The sequence below is a fragment of the Oryzias latipes genome, chromosome 15 (genome assembly GCF_002234675.1).
Source record: "Oryzias latipes chromosome 15, ASM223467v1".
NCBI lineage: Eukaryota > Metazoa > Chordata > Actinopteri > Beloniformes > Adrianichthyidae > Oryzias > Oryzias latipes.
This window is the reverse complement of record NC_019873.2, coordinates 2,407,654-2,430,826: the sequence shown is the minus strand read 5'-3', so window position 1 is coordinate 2,430,826 and position 23,173 is coordinate 2,407,654. Positions and strand designations below refer to the sequence as shown.

Below are 23,173 nucleotides of genomic sequence, written 5' to 3'. Positions count from 1 at the left end.
GGGCACCGATGTGAGTGTGCACACCGACGTGAAAAAACGCCACGCGTCAAAGCGTCCAAAAAAAAAAACCGCCTCGGGTTCGTTTTTTTTTTTCGACGCCTCGCGTCGAAATCTATTCGACCGATGAGAATGGCGCTTTTGCACACGTGTCTGGAGCTTCTGAAGTTACAGTAAAACACAACTTGGGGGCGCTCAAACACAAAACTTCCTTGCTGAGCACACATACCAGCGAAGAAGATAGACGCCAAGTAGCGTCTACACAGCCGCAGAGAAATAATGACGGACATTCTAAAATATCCCCGAACCAAGCACCAGTTGAAGCTACTGGTGCAGGAAATATTCATGTTTTCTTTGTATTATTCTGACAAGCGCGTAAATACTTACTCTCTTCTTCTGAGTGAAAAGCGACTTTAAGAAGCGTAAAGTTGCGCAGCGCCACCTTGTGTACAGGAGTATTTCTGTTTACATTAAGCGCCATCTAATGTCAGGGAATGAAATTGCATGTTCGCTCGGCTCATCGTCAGCGAAAATCGCCTGGGTGTGAACAGAAAAAACGTGGCGAAAAACGCTGGCGAATAACGCCTGGCGAATATTCGTCCCGGTGTGTACGGGCCTTTAGAGTGAACTCCAGCAAAGGCAGGAGGCCCGGCACCCCACACCCGGACCCAGCCTCCTTCCCCTATATCAGCCACCCATATATGGAAGAAGCTCATTTTGGCTGCTTGTATTCGGGACCTTTTCTTTCTGTCATGAGCTCTGGGTCAGGAGGTGAGTATTGAAACTATTGGAACATTCTGACAAGAATTCTGAACATTCTTGATGTTCTATGTTCATGAAAATGATAGTGGCTGATTAAAAACATGGGGGAAAATTGAGATTAGAACTAAACATTTTCATTCTCTCCAATCCAACTACCGTATTTTACGGACTATAAATCGCCCTCTTTTTTTCATAGTTTGGCAATATACTCCGCAGCGACTTATATTAGAAATAAATTGAAAAAAAATATATTGTTAACCCTCCTGTTATGTTCATTTGAAATTATGAGATAAACAGTCTGCTATGATTGTGTCATAAGAGGTTGTGAAAGTTATTAGTTCTTGGTCTCAGATTTTGTCAAATAAATTTCCCGTCAAAATGCGACTTATACTCCGGTGCGACTTATAGTCCGGAAAATACGTCTTGTAGTCTGTATTTAAACATGTGAAAATACTAACTTCCTGGTGCATGTAGAAAGGAAAGTGTATGCCATTTTCAATTTTGTGTGACAACAAAAAAGTAAAATATCTCTTTTTAGACAAAATGCTAAATACCCCAAAAGAAAAACTTAACATCTGCAGCTTAAGAAAACAAGTTTTATATTATATGTTCATGAATTAAAAAAAAACATTAAAATATTAGTTTTCACAGTCAGCTTTATCAACATTGAGTCAGTTTCATTTAGGCAAATGAGTATGGTTGATTGCTGGTAAGAAACTTTTGTTCTGCTTCTTAGATCTAGGTCTGTTGGGATTTTTTTGGTTCAGGTTGTAATGTCAACGCACTTTTTGCAAGCAAACTAAAACTCATGACCAGCAGCATTAGTTGTGCCGGAAACCGCATATGTAGGCCAAAAACACAAGGAGCATAGGAAAATACATCTAGCTGCACCACCATGCATCTGGTGGGTCTTGCAAGAAGCTCTCTTATTTTAGTGATTATTTACAAAGACTTACATTTAGTGAATGAACAATGTGATGTGAGGGTGCAAGTAGGTCACGTCAGGAGGAAACCTACTCAACAACCAGTATTTTGTTGACTTACACCCACAACACAGAAAAGGCTCATCAGTGCTGCTTGTAGTGTAGTTCCAAAATCCTCAACACATCTCATCTCTAATCTTAGTTATGACTTATTCCAACATAGATAGGCAGGAAATGCATGTTTCCATGATGATGTCTTATTTGTTACATGGCCTTTTTAGAGGAAAATTGGTGCATGAAGTTTCTGTTAGCCATGTCTGCTGCATCAAAACAAACACATATTAAAACAAAATGTTACATCTCTGAAATAATTCAGATTTGACATCATTTCTGCTTCCACTTTGTTGCAACATAATACCTGAAAGAAATCTAAGGAGGGACGGAGGGCATTTATGGTCACCTCAAACTCAGGGGGACATTATGCTAACTTTTTCATATTATTTGCATTAAAAGCAAAATGTCAAAAGCTGAACTGCAGGTATCTCAATAACGTTAGGAAACAGTCCGTCATGTTATTCAAGAGATAGTTATTTTTAAAAAGCGTCCAGAGTAGTTTAACTGAATCTGCCTTTTGTGTCTGAAACCTGTGGAATAGAAAAAAGGCCCAAAAGAAAAATAAATGGATAAACGTTTTCTGAAAAACGGTAGATATGAAGCTTCCCCCTTCCAGTCAGTGTATGTGTATTCATTCAGAACGTCATGAAAAGTTCTAGTCAGAGCGGTTTCAGGATGTGCTACACAGACTGGCCATCCTGATAAAAGGGCGTTCTAATGTGAGAAGACTGGCAGCGGCCCTATAGTCAGCTGTGAATCCATCTGCTGGCATTTTGATCTTAAGCTGACTTGAAAAGGGCAGCAGCAGCAAATATAAAAAGATATGTCAGGCAGAACTGAGTCACTTCATCTAATTCTGATGCTTTTCCCTCATTTATTGTTCTTCAAAGTACTTGTGCTCGGCATTTGAGATGAATCACATCAATGACATGTGGCCTTCCAGCTGCTGGTCTCCAGCCCACTAAAAGTCACTCCCTCCACAAGTTTGTCTCATTTATTTTCTTCACTTTCGCACATACTTTATTGGTGGGGACAGTTTTTTTGGTTATTAAGATCTTCTGTGTGGAACACTTAATGCTGGCTCAAATGTAAGCGGTAGAAAAGTTGGCATCTCATTAGCCAGTCCTCTGTGGATCAGATATGAGAGCTTTCAACCAAACTGTCAACTCATTTTGGGTATGAGCCTTTTTGCACACGCAGTATCGCCAACATTAGAGTAAAGAAACAGCCATTTGAAAAAGAGTTGACTACATAACTGCTGTTGGTGTCTGTAATTAGTGAATGTAGGTGTGTATGGCCCTGGAATGGACTGGTGACCAGTCTCAGGTGTCATTTGCCTTCATCCTGAAGTGACCCGCACCAGCGTTGAGTGGCAAAGATGGGTAAAAATAAAAAGGATCAAAGAGAGAGAACGACTCAGAGCCATGTTGTTGTCATTCTATCAAACAATGTAGAGATTTTCAATGTCGACAACAACAACCAATTTACAGTGTTGCATTTAAGGGACGCTCTGTCATTATTCTGAGCTGTAATCCGGGGGGGAGACGCTCTCTGTTGTTGAGGAAAACATAAATTCTTGTGATCCCAGTTCTCCGCTGTTTAAACAGCTCGGACAGTGGTAAAGGAAGCAGAGCACTTGGGAAATTCTACCGAGAGCTGACCTTATTATGTATCCTTCTTAATATGTATTATTCATTTTAACTTTTTCTGTGAAGAGCAGTGTGCTGTTTGAGCAAAATGCCACATTCAATAACCAGTAGGAAATGTTACCTTCAAATGTTTGGCAATATCCTGATAAACACATAAACAAAACAGAACATCTCTATAGCTGCATTTCTATTATCTATAAAATTGCACAAATTGGATTTGGGATAGTAAACACCACAATTCAAAAAAACACATTTATCTAAATAAGCTTTTGTGATTGGAGGAGGGGTTTTTGGGGCGTATCGAAATCAACATATTTCGCAAAACAGCAATGGAAACACTTTCAAATTAACTGGGCTTCTTGGTAGGAACTGGCTGCCATGGGCGCTGTATAGCGGGCGGCACCAGAGGTCCCACGCGTCACACAGCTAATTAAAAGTTGAGCATATCATGTGTAATTGTTGGTTGGATCCACAGCTCCTCTGGAAAATCACCAATCACCATTTCCCAAAATCGCTCCTTACACGTGGGAGCGGCAAGCGTAGCCGCTCCCCATGGCCTGAATAAGACGTTTCCTTTGATAGAGAATGATGAGTGTGGTGGGGGGCAGATTTGTGACAAAGATGGATTCATTAAAGGGCTATTGGCAGGTGCCTCTGACAGAGAGGGTGAAACAGATTGCATCATTCATAACACCAAGTGGTTTGTATTCCTATAATGTAATGCCTTTTGGGTTAAGATATGCACCTGCAACTTTTCAAGTGGGTTGGAGGAGGTCTTACTGGTTGTGGAGTCTACCTGGAAGACTTGGTTGGGCTTTCAGACGGCTGGGAGGAACATCTTCAGAGGCTTGTTGAGTGCTTGGCTGATGTTAAATAGCTGTAAGTTTGCGAGAGCCACTGTGGTGTATTTGAGACGTGCAATGGGCCTTGTACGGCCTTTGCATGCCAAAATTCAGGCCAAAGACCAGTGTCCAGCTCCCACAACAACAACAAAAGCTGATGCAATTCCTGGGCATCGTGGGTTTTGTCGATCCACAGCTGTGGCTCCTATCACTGTTCAAAGTCAAGAGCAAGTTGTTTTGGTCTTCTTCTTGTCAAAGAACATTTGAAATGGTGAAAGCTTTACTCTCTAATGCTCCCGTCCTTGCTGCTCCTCAGTGGGACAGAGCATTTTGTTTGCAGGTGGATTCTGGCTTTGTTGGGACTGCTGGAGCAGTCCTTTTACAAGCTGACCAGATGGGGGTGAATAGGCCAGTGTGTTTCCTTTCCAGAAAGTTAAACCGCCACCAGTTGAACTACTCTATCATTGAAATCCAGGCTTTGCTGTGGGCTTTCCAGCACTTCGATGTCTATGTTGGATGTGGCCCTGTTGTTGTCTACTCAGACCATAACTCTAACCTTCCTTAGTAGTCTCCAGATGCCCCACCGTCTTGTGCACTGGGCGCTAGTCCTTCAAGGATACAACCTGGAGGTCTGTTACATCAAAGGTCAAGACAGTGTGGTGGTCGACACCTTGCCTCGTGCTCACCACACTTGGTTCTTCTGTTTGTTTACTCCATTTTACAAACATGCACTTCATTCCTAGACACACATGCAACACCACATCTTCATGCTTTGTTATTAATTTTGTTTATTCTTGATTAGACATATTAAAAGTGCATTGAGTGCGAAAAACCGGTTCTTCTCCCCCTCTTATTTGTTACATTTTAGAACCAGTCGAAACAAATAGATTTCCATAATATACAATGGTCTTTTAAGTAATGGTTTGATCGTGCTTATGAGATAAAAGTCATAAATCTGTGGTTCAAACATGCAACGAATGGTAATATTGGGATAAACTTAACCTGCTTTAGTGCATCATCATTTCTTATAGACAATTAAGGCAAAAAAAAACAACACATCTGATGTTAAAATATCCCAGCTTTTCAGAGAAAGCACAATGTATGAAAACAGAAAAGCTTAAACGCATTTGGCATTTCTTCCTTAACTTGGCCTGGCTGGTTTGCAAAGATTCAGACTTCAGCTCAGTTCTTTTTTAGATCTTCATCATTTCTTCAGAAATTCTACAAGACAACTGTGACCAAAATAACTCTAAAAGAATCACCAATGTGATGGAACACAGTTGTCGTGTGGATTAATGTGTGGTAAGACGGTTTCATTTTTGTCATTGCAGAGTCTTCAAGGTACCTGGCAGTATCTGAGCAGCATCTTTGTATAAAGGGGGCGTGTGAAGTCACCTCCCAACAGGCACACTCTCATTTTTCTATTTTTTCTGTCTCTCTGAAGTTCAAACACACTAAGGGAGAAACACCAGGGGCTCAGTGGACTCATTGAGGTGGAGACCTCTTCTCAGCACAGTTTGGAAGCTGCAAATCAGGCTCTGGCTGACTTCCACTACTCATCATAAAAGATGCGTCCCCAGTGTCTGTCACTCTGCATTACTGTTGTTAGGCTAAGTTAGCAGCATTGTCACTCAAACACGAGCCTTAAAGGAGGAAGGGCTTAGTAACAAGAAACAATTTTAAAAGTGAGGGTTTTTTTTACCATTTACATATGCTATCTTTCATTTTTAAACAAAAGTATTCATTGCACTAATACACTTTATGTTTTACACCAGTGCCACCACCCTACTCTCTCCATGAAGATAAAGAAAAGAAGAATATCATTTATTTTAGTGGGCATTTTCTCTGGTATACTGCTAAAGCTTACTGCCTCCATTGTTTGAGTAGAATCTGACACTTAATGTCTCCAAGGTTGAGCAGAACAAATGAAAAACATGAAGTACAAAAAAAATTAGGCTTTTTATTTAAACTAGCAAGCTTGAAGGCCAAATCTGAGTACATTTCCCACCCCTACTGCTTCTCTCTATACTTATCCCTCCAAGCGGAGACATATGGAAAAACAGTGTCTTCAAATTGGGACGTTACTACCACTCGGTGACTTCATCAATAGTCACCATTCCTCTATGTGAGAGTGTAGCTGCCAATACTTGCAAAATACTTAAAACTGCTTTTATTACTTTAAAAAGTCAAGCAAAAACAAAAAGTCATTGCTAACATCTAAATGTAAACTTGAAGAATTGTGATTCTTCTCCAGAGCACAGTGAGAAGCAGACGACCGTAATGGTAGAAGGACCCAGCCCTTTGTCGCTACGGCCTCCCCTTAAAAAGACAATTTCAGGCACCACTAAAGCTCCAACTACCCCTAGGGAGAAGCCAGAGGGGTAGGGACGGAATTTGGGATATCATCTATGAAAGTCAACAAGACCAATGACAACAATTTACATTTATTGCAGCACAAACCACCTTTTATCAGACCTTTTATCAAAGTGTCTAAAGATTGTGCTTTATATTGGACTCAGAATTTTTTAATCAAAAAATGACAATTTAATCCTTAACTCAAAAACCACTGAAGTGTGGGTTTCAATGTTTAACCAGCCAACGAAAAGCAAGCATCGAACTGAAAATGACCTTAGATTAAAATGAAAAACTAACAGGTAAAGTGACCACATGCATAATGCCACTCTGTATACTAATAATTGGTCTGTTGTTGCATTTGAAGGACATTGACCAAGAAACCAGTCCAGTTTTTCTGTTATCCATGTGTACTCCTACATTTTCTTGCATCTGTGACATTTGGAATTTCATATTTTTTTCCTTGGCTCACCAACATTTTTCAATTTAAACCTAAAACATAATGCGCTAGATAATTTAGTCTTTTCTTCTCTGAGTGTTAAATCTTGTTACCACAAGAAAATATATCCCAAGGTGAGTATTAGACATTAGCTTGGCTCAAGTTCAGGATTTTGACCTTTCAGCAATTCTGTCAAACCTTATAAATTGGTGGACAGATCTTAATAAAAATAATTGGTAGAGAAGTCAAAAGAAGTCTGGGTCCACTTTTCCTGGACATAGAGAACTGTGCATAAATGTGTCCCACCCCGAAGACTGCTTTGTTCAGCACGTGTGATGGCTCTGGCCTGTGCTTGGGCATGATTACGTAAACCGTGCTGATGCCCACTTGAGAAGCATGGCCACGGCCAGCTTCAGTGGACAATGTGTTGCTTTAGACCTGTGGGTATCGGTGATGACGTCAAAACGTACCACCACATGCTTCATGTTCATGAATCAAAAAAGTACAGAAAAGAGTAGTTTTGCTTAAAACAAGAACCAATCGCAAAAGAAAAGAGAAGAAAGAAAATGACCAGTAGAAATGGTCTTTTCTGATCACCTGTTCCTTTCTTTTCTGTCTTTTTATCTGATGGCTACTGTTTTCACACAACACTGAATCAAACCCGAGTTTACCTGTGAGTAAACTGAGACCTGTCTATCAAAGTAGTAAAGTATTTGTTTTTGTCCACACTAGAGTTTTATTAACATGCCAACTATCAGCAGAAATGAACTGTGGTGCAGATCAGCTCTGGTGTGAATGCTTCTCTATGCTGAGGGCACACGTTTCTTTTTATCCATGCTTGCCTTTATTATCTTCCTATACTGATTAACTTTAAGGCATGCTTTCTTCTTTTATGTTTTAGATATACAACAACGTGCCATGACACAAACACACACACATTTGTATACACACACAACCACTGAACATTACACATTAAAAATGAAAGCCAAACCAAGTATGTAATTGGAAATGAGAGCATTTAAACCATTAGTATCAGAATGCTGAAGCTTTGACTAACTTCCCTTTTAGTCAAACCTTTTGCTCTTTTAAAAGTCAGAACTGATAATTCTACCAGGGATGAGATGTTTTAAGAGCAACTTCATTTCATGGAATGCAAATACTTTCATACAAAGTTCAGATGATTTTAAGTAGACCAGACACCTTTGGATTAAAACCAAAATGGCCTAGTGATTAAAAATGGGTTGAACCACTAAAGCTTGGCATATGTGACTGCCTGAGAGTCACCGGCCCCTCCAGATGCATCACACTGCCCCTTGGCCTCTTTTTTAATAAATGTGTTTCTTAATAAGAGACGCCTGAGAAAAACCATTTGATGTAAAGATCTACTAGGACAAGGTGACAGGCCAAGAATGAGCAGAAACAGAAGGAGCATTGCTATCACGTTACTTTGACATGCAGTGACACATAACACGGTCTCTGAGTCAAAGCAAGGTCCCAGAAGACAAGAAGACAAGAACCAGAAAGTGACGCCGATGCTGCCATGCATCTGTGCTTCAACTGAAGGCAAGCAGCTAAAACAGTTGTGTTCAATCCATTATGCAGGGAGCTGAACAGAGCAGGCCCATATCAATACACCAGTTTAAAAAGCTGCAAATTCTTTAAAATAAGTCTTTTGTTTTGTCCATTTGGGATGAAAAAAAACTCTCTTTCAGCCTTATCTACCTCCCCTTCTGTTTGTTTGTGTTCAACCAGCAATAAATAAACCTTCATGTGATCCGAGCGTCGACTACAACCAATTATAACTCCTGATCTGAGAATGTGAACTCACCGTAAGGCTTCATGGAGCATTAGCATCATTTTAATTACAGTACTTAATGCAATTGAATCCAAGATTTGCTGCAAGCAGTCAGTCGCCTGTTGACTTGACAGCTTAACTGTTTTTATGTGACACACATAGAGCTGCTAAATAAAAACAGACAAACTTGACCATCTTTAGGTGTGCAAGTCTAAAGAGAAAGAAAATAAAGAAAAAACTCTAGTAAAGAGAAAGGTGAGGAGTTTAGAGAGATCTCCAAGAAACACCTAACATAAGGAAGGAAGACGAATAGTGGAGCTCTGCTGATCTGTCTGTGACCCAGAAGGAAGTCTCTGCAGAACACTCTGAAGGATGCCTGACAACATGAAATCCACCCAAGGGAGAGGGGAGTGATGGAGAAGAGGAATAAGCCATGACAGAAAGCACAGACAGAGCCTTTTTGGAGACGGTGATGTCTAACGGAGGACTTAACGCCAACAGCTGTCTGATCCACGATGCTGGATTCTAACTGAACCCTCAACAGGTATCTGGTATAAACGCTTTATTTGTAGAATGTATACCCGTTACCAAAAGGCATGCATTTACATCTATTCTGCATCTAATACATAACGATGTCCAGACCAAAACATTATTAGTGACTTACTTGAAATTCTGCTTCAGCTAACTAATGCATGACACATTAAAAGCCAGATTGGCCTTACGGGTCGGATAAAGACCAACAATAGAGGATCTCATCCGCACACCGAGGGAGAACTGGCGCCAAAGCTCACGCAGGTGAACCCCCACAGAAACAGCAGAAGAACCCCTCCTCCGAGGTAACATCCAAAGGTAACATCCAAAATATTGACCTGATTGACATCATTCCGATCCCACTGAAAGGTTTCAAAGCGACACAAACACTTCAAAGTTCTGTGTGTGTGCCGTGCTCGTGGACGCTTTAAGCACGCACAGGCGGACTAAAGCGCGCACAAAAGGATTATTAGGAGAAATAACGCACCTCGTCCGAATGATAAGATTTTACCATTCATTTTGGTTGCTGAATTACGCGTACGTCATTGAAGTTTAATGGAAGTTTACCTGTTCCCGCCGATCGCCGCGAGCATGTCGACTGTCCGCGCGTCCGGGAATCGGGGATCTACCAAAAGTCCCTCGGAGAGAACGAGTCTGGTGTAGAGTCGCTTTCCATTCAGACTTTCTTCTCTCTCACCTGCCAACCCGCGCGTGCTGCTCTGTTCGCGGACTCCCACGAACCGGTCCGGACGAGACGCGCCGCTGCGCAATGACGCACTCCAAAAAGGCGCAGCAGATAGAAGTCCTCAATCACAGCGGCTCGACTTGGAGTGGACCGCAGGAAACACGATCCAGTCAGCTGTGCCTTCTCTGTAGATTACAATACAAAACACTGAAAAAATCTCCTGACTCAACAAATGACTACACTTTTTCGCGCATCTGTGATTTTTTTTCTTAATGCCACACCCTCAAATAAAAACAGACGGAGCGATTTTGGAACCATCTTAAAATCTTTCTGAGGCATCCCCCTCTTTTCCAAAGAGAGGTCACCACAGGATAATGGAATACCCTGACACACAGAGCATGCTCGACTGTATGTAATCTGTCCATTTCTATTTTGGTACTTTGAGAAATCAAGTGACAATAATCGTGTCAGTGCACGTTTAACGCTTCACAGCAGCTCTTAAAGCTATTACCCTTTCCATTCATCCTTACACAAAGACAAAGCAGGGGTTTCTCTGAAAAAATAGACTACACTTATGGGTGGTAATTCGTGGGCGCTTTTGACAGGTGTCTGACGCAGCAAGCTTATCATTCATTCCAGCCCCTGGTGAAGCAAAACTTTAGAATGGCCTGAGGGAGGTCAGAGGCAGTCAGTCATTCAGTGAACAGCTGATCTATCTGAGGGGCTGCAACAGTCATGCTCTCTCTCTGTCTGGCCATGACAATGGTGTTGGTTATTCCCTTGTTTACCAAAACCCTTTCAGTTTACAAAGAGAGGGAACACAAATTCCCTAAATTAAAACATAGCTTCTATCAAAGGGGGCTACGTTTACCACAGCCTTCATTCTGGAAAAGGAACAGCTCAGCTCAATCTATTTTAGTGGGGTGTGTAAGGGAGTGGGGGGATAAATTATAAGGCTGGTTTTAAATGTAAAGATTTGTAAGATGAAAAATATGGAAGCGTTTCTGTAGCAAAATTCAAAATAAAAGTCAATACCAGAAATGCTTTTTCATTTTCTAAATGAAGCTGCATCAAATGACTCAAAATGAAAAAGCAATCCTCCAAACCGCTTTTGCTTTTTCTTCTTCAACATCGCTCATTCTGTCACTTAATTAAAATGATAAAGAAAATGCTATTTGACTTTTTTTTTCAAACGGATCTTTAGTAAATGTGTAGCAAAAATAATTTAGAAATGTCTAATTTGACAATTAAAATGGATTAACAGAAATGCTGGATTGATTATGTTCGCAGGGTGGATGTAAAAACGAAAATGCAATTCCTTCTTTGCATCATCGCTTTAATTGAGTGACAGAATGACTGATGTTGAAGAGGAAAATGAAAAAGCATGTTGAAGTATTGATTTTTCTTTTTCTTTTTGAGTCATTTGATGCAGCTTCATTTCTAAAATTCAAAAGCATTTCTGTCAATCCATTTTAATTGTCAAATTAGACATTTCTAAATGAATTTTGCTACACATTTACCAGAGAATTTTTTGACAATGAAATATCAAATTCTATTTTCTCTATCATTTTAATTAAGTCACAGAATGAGCGATGTTGAAGAGGGGGAAAAAAAGCAGTTTGCAGGATTGATTTTTCTTTTTCATTTTGAGTCAACAAATGCAGCTTCATTTAGAAAATGAAAAAGCATTTCTGGTTTTCACTTTTATTTTTAATGATGCTACACAAATGCTTCCATAGAAAATGCTCAGGGGTGGAAAATGTTCAAGATTTTTGCTGATAGGAGTTGACATTTCAGCAAATTTGACTTGAGGTCATCCCTTTGTATCGCCAAAGGAAAGCAATAAATAAATAAATAAGCACAGATTTGTCCCTCAGACCCTTCAGGCCTCGCTGAGAATGTAAAATATTAAAGTTCAAAACAGCCCAGTTAGAACAAAAACAGATGCTTCTGAAGGAGGAAAAACTTTTATTTAATAAACATCCCCATACAATAGCCAGGGTGTTGGACATATATTTGAAATGTTGCTCTTTGCACATACTATCAGTGTTTCACCTCTGGTTTTCCAACATTTAATGAATAATTCCCAGCTTTCATCAGAAACCTTTCCCCTCTAATTCCATAATGCATATGTGTAACAGGGAACAGGTGAAAATTTAAAGGGTTTGAGGCTCATATTCTCCGTCCAGCGACAAGCTTGCATGAATCTGCTGTCGGGATCTTGTTGCGGACACAAACGCAGGATACAGGACTCCAGAAACAAAAGTCTTTAATTCAGCACTGAACTGAATGAAAACCAAGGCTAGATTTCTCATGAGACTCGAGAGGCGACACAAAACGATCTCGCAATGAGTGGAGGAAACACACGGACTAAATAGGTGGACAGGTGGGAGAGGAAAATAACTGTAAGGAAACAAACGACAAGGAGCCAGAAACAGAAGGCAACAACAAAACTGAAACAGAATAAAGAAAATGAAATCTGTCGCTTTGAGATTTCTTCCATGCGTGTTCTTAAGTCGGGAGAATGACCAGAAAATGCGAACGGAATAAAAGTAAGAGTTTTTATTGTCCCTAACAAAGAGCTCTAAACAAAATAAAACAGATCAATCTGGGTGCCCAAATCCAATGCCTGCAAAACGTAAGAAATTACATTCGAATTTACATGCAGCTTGTCTGGGGACCACGCCTCTTCCAAAGCATGGCCCTTTTAAAATGTGGTCCGAGTCCCTTCTCCTGAAAAACATCATGGCGGCCGAATCTCCGCCACTGGTCGCTAGAGATTGGCTGACAGAGGAGCCTGCCCACTTCCTTCAGCCCATACTTGGAATAACAGCATCCGATTCCCGCTCCAAACGTCCGGAGAGTTACTTCACAGACGGACATTGTCCGGCCACCGAATGAATCCCCAGGTGGCAGGAACTCCCCAGCAGGTAGTAGATCCTGAAGCTTTGTTCTCCACATGTGAGTTGGCTCCTTCAGAGGTTCCCACACATTGAATCAGTCAGAGAAGATTCATTTATGATCTTTGACACCATCACAGCCCAGGTCTCCAAATGGCATTAGAAAATCAAAGTGTCCCTGCAGGGGGGTGAGCTTGGAGCTGCAGTCAAAACCTTCTCACATATGCAACTTAATGTGGCAAGTAGGACACGCCCACTAATTGTGAGGCAGCAGAACACACTTGTGTTAATTTGGTGGCGGTGCTTTAAAAGCTCTCCTCCTCTTCGTTCAGACATGAATTTGTGCTGTGCCATACATCCAAGGCATCGGGAAGTAGAGCGGGGGTTGACAGGCAGGTAAGCCGGGCTTTGAGTTCTCTGAACCGAATAGGGAGTGGGAGCTGACAAGTAAACTTGTTCACAGCTCCATGCACACAAGAAACCGGCCAGACTTTGGCGCATCTGCAACGTAGCGGCAATGATCTGCAAGCGTGACGTGACTCTGTTTACCTAGATCTGCCCTCCTCTCAGTGACCGGTATGTTTAACTGGCTTCCACCTGCACATACAAGTAAGGCTCCTGCAAACTATTTTTCTTTTTTTTCAGGAACGTGTTTTAGGCTGCACGCCCTCCTCACCCCGCAAATAGGGGTTTAAGCTGCTGCTTTGCTTTTATTGTTTTTATTGTGATTTCTGTCCGGGTCCCACCCCCGCCACGACGGAACCGGTTAGAGTGAACGCCCAGCTCACGGAGACGTCGTTGCTGTGGCATCTCACCTGACTGTGGACGACTCCCACCAGCTGATCGGCGGTGGTTGGGCGGCTTACCAGCGCCCCGGAACACTAATCATCTTTTTAACCTTTACTTTTAATTGTGTGTCTTTTATTGATATCGTCAATTTTATTCTTGTTTCAGGAGGTAGGAGGCCGAGGTGGTGGACTGCTGTGTCTGGTGGTGGGTCCCAGTGTGCTGTGTGGTTTCCCTCACGTGTGCAGTGATTCACAAATGGGTGTTTGCATTGTTTTTATGCTGTTTTTAGCCACCTCGGTAAGCTCCTCCTCCAGAACATTTTTAACTGACTTTTACCAAGGATTGTTTTATTAAAAGGTTTCTTAACATTGTTTTTAACTGAATTCTAATAAATTATATTTTAAAACAAAACCACAGCCTCTGCCTTGGTTTAGAGCAGGACCTGCACCTGCCTTACTTCAAAATCTTTTCCTGGGGCTCAGCAGCCCCAGGTGGCGTTGTCAACCAGTTTTCTCGTGCTGCCACATTCTGGCGTTGTCGGCAGGATCTTTTAAACATTATAGGCAGAGGCTGGTGTGTTTTTAAAAGCGATTTTTATGTTGGAAACCTTGATGTTTGTGTGTCATTGTTCTTAAGGCAAAGCAGCAGCATTTTTTTTCCCCCAGTCCTCGGAGTTTAGGATTTTTACATTATTTTTTTTTCCTGCTGAACAGAATGGAGGAAGAACTCAGAGAATTGAAGAGTTTAGTCTCCCAGCTAAAAGCTGACAATGAGAGACTCCGTCAGGAACAGGTTCACACACAGTCGGAACCCATAGCGGGTCCGAGCACTGATGTGCACGCAGATCTCCCTCCTACAGCTTCTGGATCAGTAACCGAGAGACTAATTTTTGTTCCCAGGGATCGCAGATGCCCCATGTTTAGTGGGATGTCCAACCTTTCTCTGGATGACTGGTTGGAAGAGGTACAAGCCTGTAGTAGGGCCAGACATTTGTCTGTGTCTGAACAGGCCTTTTTTATGTTTGATCACCTGGAAGGGGAAGCGCGTGCAGAGATAAAGTTTCGGCCCACTGCAGACAGATGTGATCCGGAGAAAATTATTTCTGTGCTGCAAGAACTCTATGGTTGCTCACAGTCCTATGTTTCATTGCAGGAGGCCTTTTTCTCTAGAAAACAGCAGGATGGGGAGAGCTTACTGGAGTTCTCCTTGGCACTGATGAGTTTGATGGAGAAGGTGAAACAGCAGTCACCATGCAGGATGACAAACGCAGAATCGCTGTTAAGGGACCAGTTCACTGAACATGTGCTGGACAGCTCGTTGCGGCGTGAGTTAAAGAAATGGGTTCGGGGTCATGCGAATGCTACATTGCTAGAGGTTCGGAGAGAGGCCATGAGATGGGAATGGGAAGGCTTACAGGGTGGCACTAAGGGCCGCAGTAATTCTCCACCTTCGATAGTGGGTATGCAGTATGGGGTGCAGGGTGGCTCCCAGCAAAAGGCTCATACTCCTCCCACATCTGAAATGGCCGAACTAAAAGAGCTAATTAAATGTCAGCAGGAGCAGTTGAACGAGCTCACAAAAAATGTTAATGTTTTGCAGAAGTCATGCCAGCAGGGTCGTGTACAGCGCAACCGGCAAATAGTATGCCGGCGGTGTGAGCAACCTGGTCATTTTGCACGAGAGTGCGATGGAGTAAGAGTTCCCCATCAACCCTCCTCCCAGCCGTGTAAGGTTAAGCCTTCAGCGTCGGAAAACTAGCGCCCACCAAACCGCAGAGCCACAGTTTGGTTGGGGCAGTGATGGGCTCACAGCAGATGTCGGGTGACGTGGGTGATGCTGGCCGGCTGATATCAGAGTGCCCCTACCTAAATGTAGATATGGGGGGTGTCCAGGTCAGGTGCTTGTTGGATACTGGTTCAATGGTGACTACAATCACTGAAAGTTTTTATCAAAAACATTTTGAGCCTTTAAGCAGAGAACGCCTCCAGCACTGCAACTGGTTGCAGCTCAAAGCAGCAAATGGGTTGTCCATCCCTTATGCTGGGTATTTGGAGTTGGACATTCAGTTTTGTGGCAAACTGATGCCAAATTGTGGTGTGTTGGTTGTTAAAGATCCACCCAGTACTACCATCTCTCAGGCACCTGGAGTTTTAGGAATGAATGTTCTCCGAAAGTGCTGTCACGAGCTGTTTGGTGGGCGCGGGATCGCCATGTTCGAGTCATCTCTCCTTTCGGGGGTTCCAGAATCTGTGATGCAGGTATTGCAGCAGTGTCATCGTGTCATCACACAGGAGGCGGGTACGCCAACAGGGCGGGTAAAAGTCAGGGGGGCGAAGGTCTGCCGCATTCCAGGTGGGACCATGAAATTAGTGGGTGCTACCTGCTCCGAGCAGTACTCTGGTTGCACTGTGCTCTTTGATCCCTCAGACTGTAAGCTGCCAGCTGGACTCCTGGCGTCTCCCTCTCTGGTGGAGGTGGTTCGAGGTACTGCGTACATCCCCATTGTTAATGTTGGTTCTGCAGATGTTTCGCTGTATCCTCGCACCCTTTTAGGAACCCTGGACAGAGTTCATGTTGTTAGCCTGCCCGCTGGAGTCACAGAGGTGGCTGTCGTGGGGTCGCAGGTTGCGTCAACGGTACCAGCCCAGATAGAGGGCCTGGATCTGTCTATGTTGCCGGCTGAGGACCAAGGTGAGGTAAGGTCCCTTTTAAGCAGATATAGCTCTGTCTTTTCTGCTCACGATGGGGACTTGGGATGTACTAACCTCATCTCTCACGACATCCCACTCCTCGATGACACACCCGTCCGGCAGAGGTACAGACGAATCCCACCCTCGGAATACGAGGTTGTGAAGGAGCACATCAATCAGCTACTTAAAACTCAGATCATTAGGGAGAGTAGCAGCCCATATGCCTCCCCACTGGTGCTGGTAAGAAAAAAAGATAGCAGCCTTCGGATGTGTGTCGACTTCCGTCCCTTAAATGCGAAGACCCGGAAAGATGCGTTTCCTTTGCCCCGGATCGAGGAGACTTTGGACTCTCTGGCTGGTGCGCGTTGGTTTTCCACCATGGATCTGGCCAGTGGTTACAACCAAGTGCCAGTAACTGAAGCTGACCGCCCAAAGACTGCCTTTTGCACCCCATTCGGCCTATTCGAGTGGAACCGGATGCCGTTTGGGCTTTGTAATGCTCCCAGCACATTCCAACGTCTAATGCAGAGACTTTTTGGTGACCAACAGGGCCAGACTTTGCTACTATATCTTGACGATATAGTGGTTTTCTCGTCTACCATTCCCCAGCATTTAGAACGATTGGAGGTGGTGCTGGGACGGCTGCAGCTGGAGGGTCTCAAGGTAAAATTGTCCAAGTGTTCTTTCCTCCACCGGGAGGTGAATTATTTGGGACATGTCATCTCAGACCAGGGTGTTTCCACCGACCCAGCGAAGTTGGAGGCCGTGTCTGGATGGCCACGTCCAACCACTGGTTCGGAGCTGCGTTCGTTTTTAGGGTTTGCCAGCTATTACAGGAGGTTTGTGGAGGGTTTTGCCAAGTTGGCAGCCCCCCTTCACAGGTTGGCAGCTGAGTGGGGTGCGAAGAAGTCCAGCAGGCGAAGTCCCCAGACTAGCACTGGCATGTGGACGGAAGAATGCCAACAGGCTTTTGACATGTTAAAGGTAAAGCTGACCACCGCTCCAATACTGGCATATGCAGATTTTTCTCTGCCCTTCATACTGGAGGTGGATGCCAGTTATGCAGGCCTTGGGGCTGTGCTCTCCCAGGAGCAGGATGGGAAAGTGCGACCCATACCATATGCTAGCAGGGGTCTGAGGCCCACGGAGCGAAACATGTCAAATTATAGCTCCATGAAACTCGAGTTTTTGGCCTTGAAATGGGCCATGACCGAGAAGTTCCGGGACTACCTGTTGGGCCAGAGGTGTGTTGTCTATACAGACAACAACCCTCTTAGTCATTTGTTTACAGCTAAGCTGGGTGCCACCGAACAGCGTTGGGCAGCTCAGCTGGCCGCCTTCGACTTTGACATAAAGTACCGGCCCGGTCGGAGCAACAGCAATGCAGACGCGCTGTCACGTCAACACTCCCTGAACTGTGTGGATGTTGATTCTGTGGTTCCAGGTACATCTGTCCCACCAGCGCTACAGCAAGCATTGGGGCCGCTGTCAGTCGAGGCTGCTCAGGCTCCGATTGCTGCTTTTGTCGAACGAACGCCTGTGGAGCTGGGTAAGTTCCAGCAAACGGACCACACGATTAAAGTCGTTTGGGATTTTTGGAGGCGCCAGAGACGTCCGGATGCGGCAGAGCGGAAACAGATGTCCCCTGCTGTGCTGACTTTGTTTAAACAGTGGAGTCGGCTTACTGAAGTCTATGGTGTTTTATACCGCCAGGTGTTGCGCCCAGATGGGGCCGAACCAGTGATGCAGTTGGTTCTGCCAAGCTCTCTGAAGAATGAGGTTTTAACCCAGGTTCATCAGGAGCACAGCCACCAGGGGATCGAGAGGACCTTGTCGCTTTTAAGATCGCACTGTTATTGGCCAGGGATGGCGTCGGAGGTCACTCAGTGGTGCCAGGCATGTGAAAGGTGTCAATTGGGAAAAGATGCCCCCCAGCCGGCTCTTAGTCTAATGGGACACTTGATGGCATCACATCCTAATGAAATTTTGGCCATTGATTATACCCTCCTGGAACCAGCAAGGAACGGTGTTGAAAATGTGTTGGTTATCACTGACGTTTTCAGCAAATATACCATAGCAATTCCCACTCGGGACCAGTGTGCCTCCACGGTGGCCCGCGTGTTGGTGCAGGAGTGGTTTACAAAGTTTGGTGTCCCAGCCCGTATCCACTCTGACCAGGGTCGCAGTTTTGAGAGTTCTCTCATTGCGCAGCTCTGCCATCTCTACGGGATACAAAAGTCCCGCACAACCCCGTATCATCCGGCAGGGAATGGCCAGGTTGAACGATTTAACAGGACTCTGCACAACTTGCTGCGTACTCTGCCTGTTTCCAGGAAAAGGGATTGGCATGCATGTTTGCCACAGGTATTATATTACTATAATACCACACCACATCAGTCAACAGGGGAGTCTCCCTTTTTCCTCATGTTCGGGCGGGAACCAAGGCTCCCTGTCGATTTCCTTCTGGGAAGGGTAAATGATCATGGTGGGGGTGGTGTTCATGAGTGGGTTCAAGAACACCAGGCCCGGTTGCAGGTGCCTTATCAGGGAGCACAGGAGCGCCTGAAAGCTTCTGCATCCCGAAGGAAGCATAACCATGACCAAAATGCAAAGGACTCTCCACTGACTGAAGGGCAACAAGTACTGGTCAGAGACTTTAGTGCCAGGGGCCGCCACAAAATTCAGGATTTGTGGAGTTCTGTGGTGCACAAGGTCATTAGAGCGCCACGTGAGAGTGGGTCCGTGTACACCATTGCTCCAGTTAGCAACCTGGCTCGAACGAGACAAGTCCACCGCTCATTATTGAAGGCATGGTTAGGCGAGCCTTTGGTGGAGAATGCTGGCCTTGGCGAGCCTTTAACATCAGCTTGCTCTAGCTTAGAGGAGGAACATGAGAGTGACTTTGACCTGGCGATTCAGAGAGCATCTCATCCATCAGCCACTATAGAACAACCAGTTGTCCCACCAGTGGTGGTCTCTGAGACTTCCCGGCCAGCGGCAATTCTGTTACCCGACACAATTGGGGCCACAGCCGTCCCACAGAGTGACGCTTGCGAGCAGGCGGTACCACCCGTAATATCACCGACCCGGCCTGCTTTACTGGAACATGGAGTTCGCAGGTCAAACCGGGCAACTGCTGGTCAGCATCAAAATCCTCATCACCTTCCAAGATCAGTAGCAGAGACTGTTAGAGGAAGTCAGCCATTTTCCAATACAGTTACTGCTTGGTTTAGACCTTGGGATGGAACTTGACATCGGGACGATGACAAAAGAAAGAGGGGTAGATTGTGGCAAGTAGGACACGCCCACTAATTGTGAGGCAGCAGAACACACTTGTGTTAATTTGGTGGCGGTGCTTTAAAAGCTCTCCTCCTCTTCGTTCAGACATGAATTTGTGCTGTGCCATACATCCAAGGCATCGGGAAGTAGAGCGGGGGTTGACAGGCAGGTAAGCCGGGCTTTGAGTTCTCTGAACCGAATAGGGAGTGGGAGCTGACAAGTAAACTTGTTCACAGCTCCATGCTCACAAGAAACCGGCCAGACTTTGGCGCATCTGCAACGTAGCGGCAATGATCTGCAAGCGTGACGTGACTCTGTTTACCTAGATCTGCCCTCCTCTCAGTGACCGGTATGTTTAACTGGCTTCCACCTGCACATACAAGTAAGGCTCCTGCAAACTATTTTTCTTTTTTTTCAGGAACGTGTTTTAGGCTGCACGCCCTCCTCACCCCGCAAATAGGGGTTTAAGCTGCTGCTTTGCTTTTATTGTTTTTATTGTGATTTCTGTCCGGGTCCCACCCCCGCCACGACGGAACCGGTTGGAGTGAACGCCCAGCTCACGGAGACGTCGTTGCTGTGGCATCTCACCTGACTGTGGACGACTCCCACCAGCTGATCAGCGGTGGTTGGGCGGCTTACCAGCGCCCCGGAACACTAATCATCTTTTTAACCTTTACTTTTAATTGTGTGTCTTTTATTGATATCGTCAATTTTATTCTTGTTTCAGGAGGTAGGAGGCCGAGGTGGTGGACTGCTGTGTCTGGTGGTGGGTCCCAGTGTGCTGTGTGGTTTCCCTCACGTGTGCAGTGATTCACAAATGGGTGTTTGCATTGTTTTTATGCTGTTTTTAGCCACCTCGGTAAGCTCCTCCTCCTCCAGAACATTTTTAACTGACTTTTACCAAGGATTGTTTTATTAAAAGGTTTCTTAACATTGTTTTTAACTGAATTCTAATAAATTATATTTTAAAACAAAACCACAGCCTCTGCCTTGGTTTAGAGCAGGACCTGCACCTGCCTTACTTTAAAATCTTTTCCTGGGGCTCAGCAGCCCCAGGTGGCGTTGTCAACCAGTTTTCTCGTGCTGCCACATTAAGGAAGCTTCTTCAAAGTTCAAAGAACGTTAAAGCACACACTTCAGCACATGACTAATCTTCAATGTAATAAAAAGTAAGACTGAAAACCCTAATCAAATGACCAAAAATATAAATTCCTTCAATAATTACAAATCCCACCCCAAATACCCCACATCTGCCCCTCGTGTCCCTGCCTTCTCTTCCTGTCACATTTGAGTCCCAACAGTCCTCCACCTGAGCCTTCATTCATCTGAGGCCACTGCTGCTGCTTTCAGCAAAACCATTTACCTTGGACCTAAATGACCACGGGCTTGTTTAATGCATAATTTCCAGTTGCAGAGTCCCATCATTTAAAGCTTTGAAAGGCTCTCCTTTGGTCTTGAGCTTTAAAATGGTCAGGAGTTTGCCCTGTTGTTCATGTTGAGGGACATACAAGTGATAAACACACAGTTGATAAAGTCTTTACGTTTTTCCAAGAGGTGAGATAAGTCTGCAGGAAGAACTCTGGTGCTTCTACCGTAGCAGCAGATCACTGATGCATCTTGCACAGCTTGTTCCTCAGTGACTGATACCCACAGTGGAGATCTAGGGCTACCGCAGGTCTTCCATTCCCATCAGACTGCACAACTTATCTGTATGACCAGGTCATCAGAAAATTTGCACAAAAATTTAAATTATTATTTGAAGTTTTTTTACGTTTATTTTAAATTTTTAGGTTTTTAAACTGTGGTTATTACAAGGCTGAGGATTTTATCTTTCACTTCAAAGTTAAGATGAGATGTAATTTTATTATTATCACTAGTTTTATTCTTTATAATGACTGAATTTCTCCCTGCATGTGAAGTAAAAGAAAAGTTAATTTCTATTCACTCGTTCACTACTCGTTCTTTGGGTCATGACCCATAGCTCATGACCATAGGTGAGTATTGGAACATAGACCAGTAAAATCACCAAAACGGGCCGATACAGCGACCGCATAATAGCCGACATTGCTCTATTCCGCCTGTCCATCTCCCACTCCAATCTTCCCTCACTCGTGAACAAGACCCCAAGGTATTTAAACTCCTCCACCTGAGGCAGGAGGACTCCAACCTCCCAGAGAACTACCTTTCTCCGGTCAAGAACCTTGGCCTCAGACTTAGTGGTGCTGACCCGCATCGCAGCCGCTTCACACTTGGTCGCAAACCGCCCCAATGCATGCTGGAGGTCCTGGTTTAATGAAGCCAACAGGACAATATCATCCCCAAACCAGACCCCCTCCGGTCCCTGGCTGCATCTAGAAATTCTGTCCATAAAAACTATGAACAGAACCGGTGATAAAGGGCCACCCTGCTGGAGTCCAACATGCACCGGGAACAGACTTACTGCCCTCTTTGCGAAACAAAATCCTGCTCTGGTCATACAGAGACCGGACAGCCCTCAGAAAGGCTTCCTGGACCCCGTACTCCCAGAGCACCCTCCAGGACGCCACAGGCGGCGTGGTTGAATGCCTTCTCCAAATTCAGAAAACACATAAGGACTGGATAAGCGAACTCCCGCGAACCCTCCAGCACCCTAAAGAGGGTGTAGAGCTGGCTGAGAAGTGGATTGAGATGGAAAACTCAGAGACTGTACTTTAAACACTTGTTATTGCACAAGCTTTAAAGAGTTAATTCAACATAATGAACACAAAAGTCTAGACCAAAGGAAGATTAAAACCTGCTCTTTGCACACATGGCAAACATTTTTAGCATTTAGGTAATGTCTTTGAAAAGTTATGACAAATAAACAATCAGGAAGAGGATGAAGACATTTTCATATCTGTTGACAGGAACTTCAATGTAAAAAAATGTTGTACATGTTGAATTGCTTTGGAATCTTTTATTGTTCTCCACATTTTATGTTAAAGAATTTTCTTGCTATTCTAAATGGATATGATCATGTTAGATGGGTGATCTGCCCTTTTTTGAGCAAAAACAGGTCAAAGCAGTAAGTTTGACTGGAGTCCTTCCCCTGATCTAAGAGGCTGAAGTAAGTCGCATTAGTCCAACGAAGACTGACACACACAATGAGTGGTTCATTTACACCAGGTAGCTTTACAGAGCGCTGGTCAAAACAGGTGAGTCTTCCAGAGACAATGAGAGACTGACAGGTTAAAGCTGATGAACGTAAAATCAAAACAGATGAAGAAGGCACAGGTTTGTGTGCGCGTGAGGAGAGGAGGAGAAAAAGTAGCCAGACTGTAATGTCTGATACTCAAAAAGGTTTGGATTCAAGTGCAAGAACATTCTAGAGTCTTCTTAGCCTCATGTTCACTCAAAGGTCAGCAAAGAACTAATTTAGAAATATAAATTCACTAAAAACGCACCAAT

At 44.1% G+C, this 23,173-nt stretch overlaps 1 protein-coding gene across 3 annotated transcripts in view; it reads right to left on the bottom strand.

Moving 5' to 3' along the window:
* Positions 1–23,173, bottom strand: part of LOC101156601 (gamma-aminobutyric acid receptor subunit pi) — a 118,905-nt gene that overhangs the window by 57,783 nt on the left and 37,949 nt on the right. The window contains exon 1 of one of the 3 annotated variants that reach the window (XM_004076879.4): positions 9,972–10,501. The exons of 1 other annotated variant lie outside the window; for it this stretch is intronic. The gene's annotated coding sequence lies outside the window, so the exon portion shown is untranslated. Of the gene's footprint in view, positions 1–9,537; positions 9,559–9,971; positions 10,502–23,173 lie in introns of those variants that run through there. One more of the 3 variants, XM_020709248.2, reaches the window with a different exon arrangement.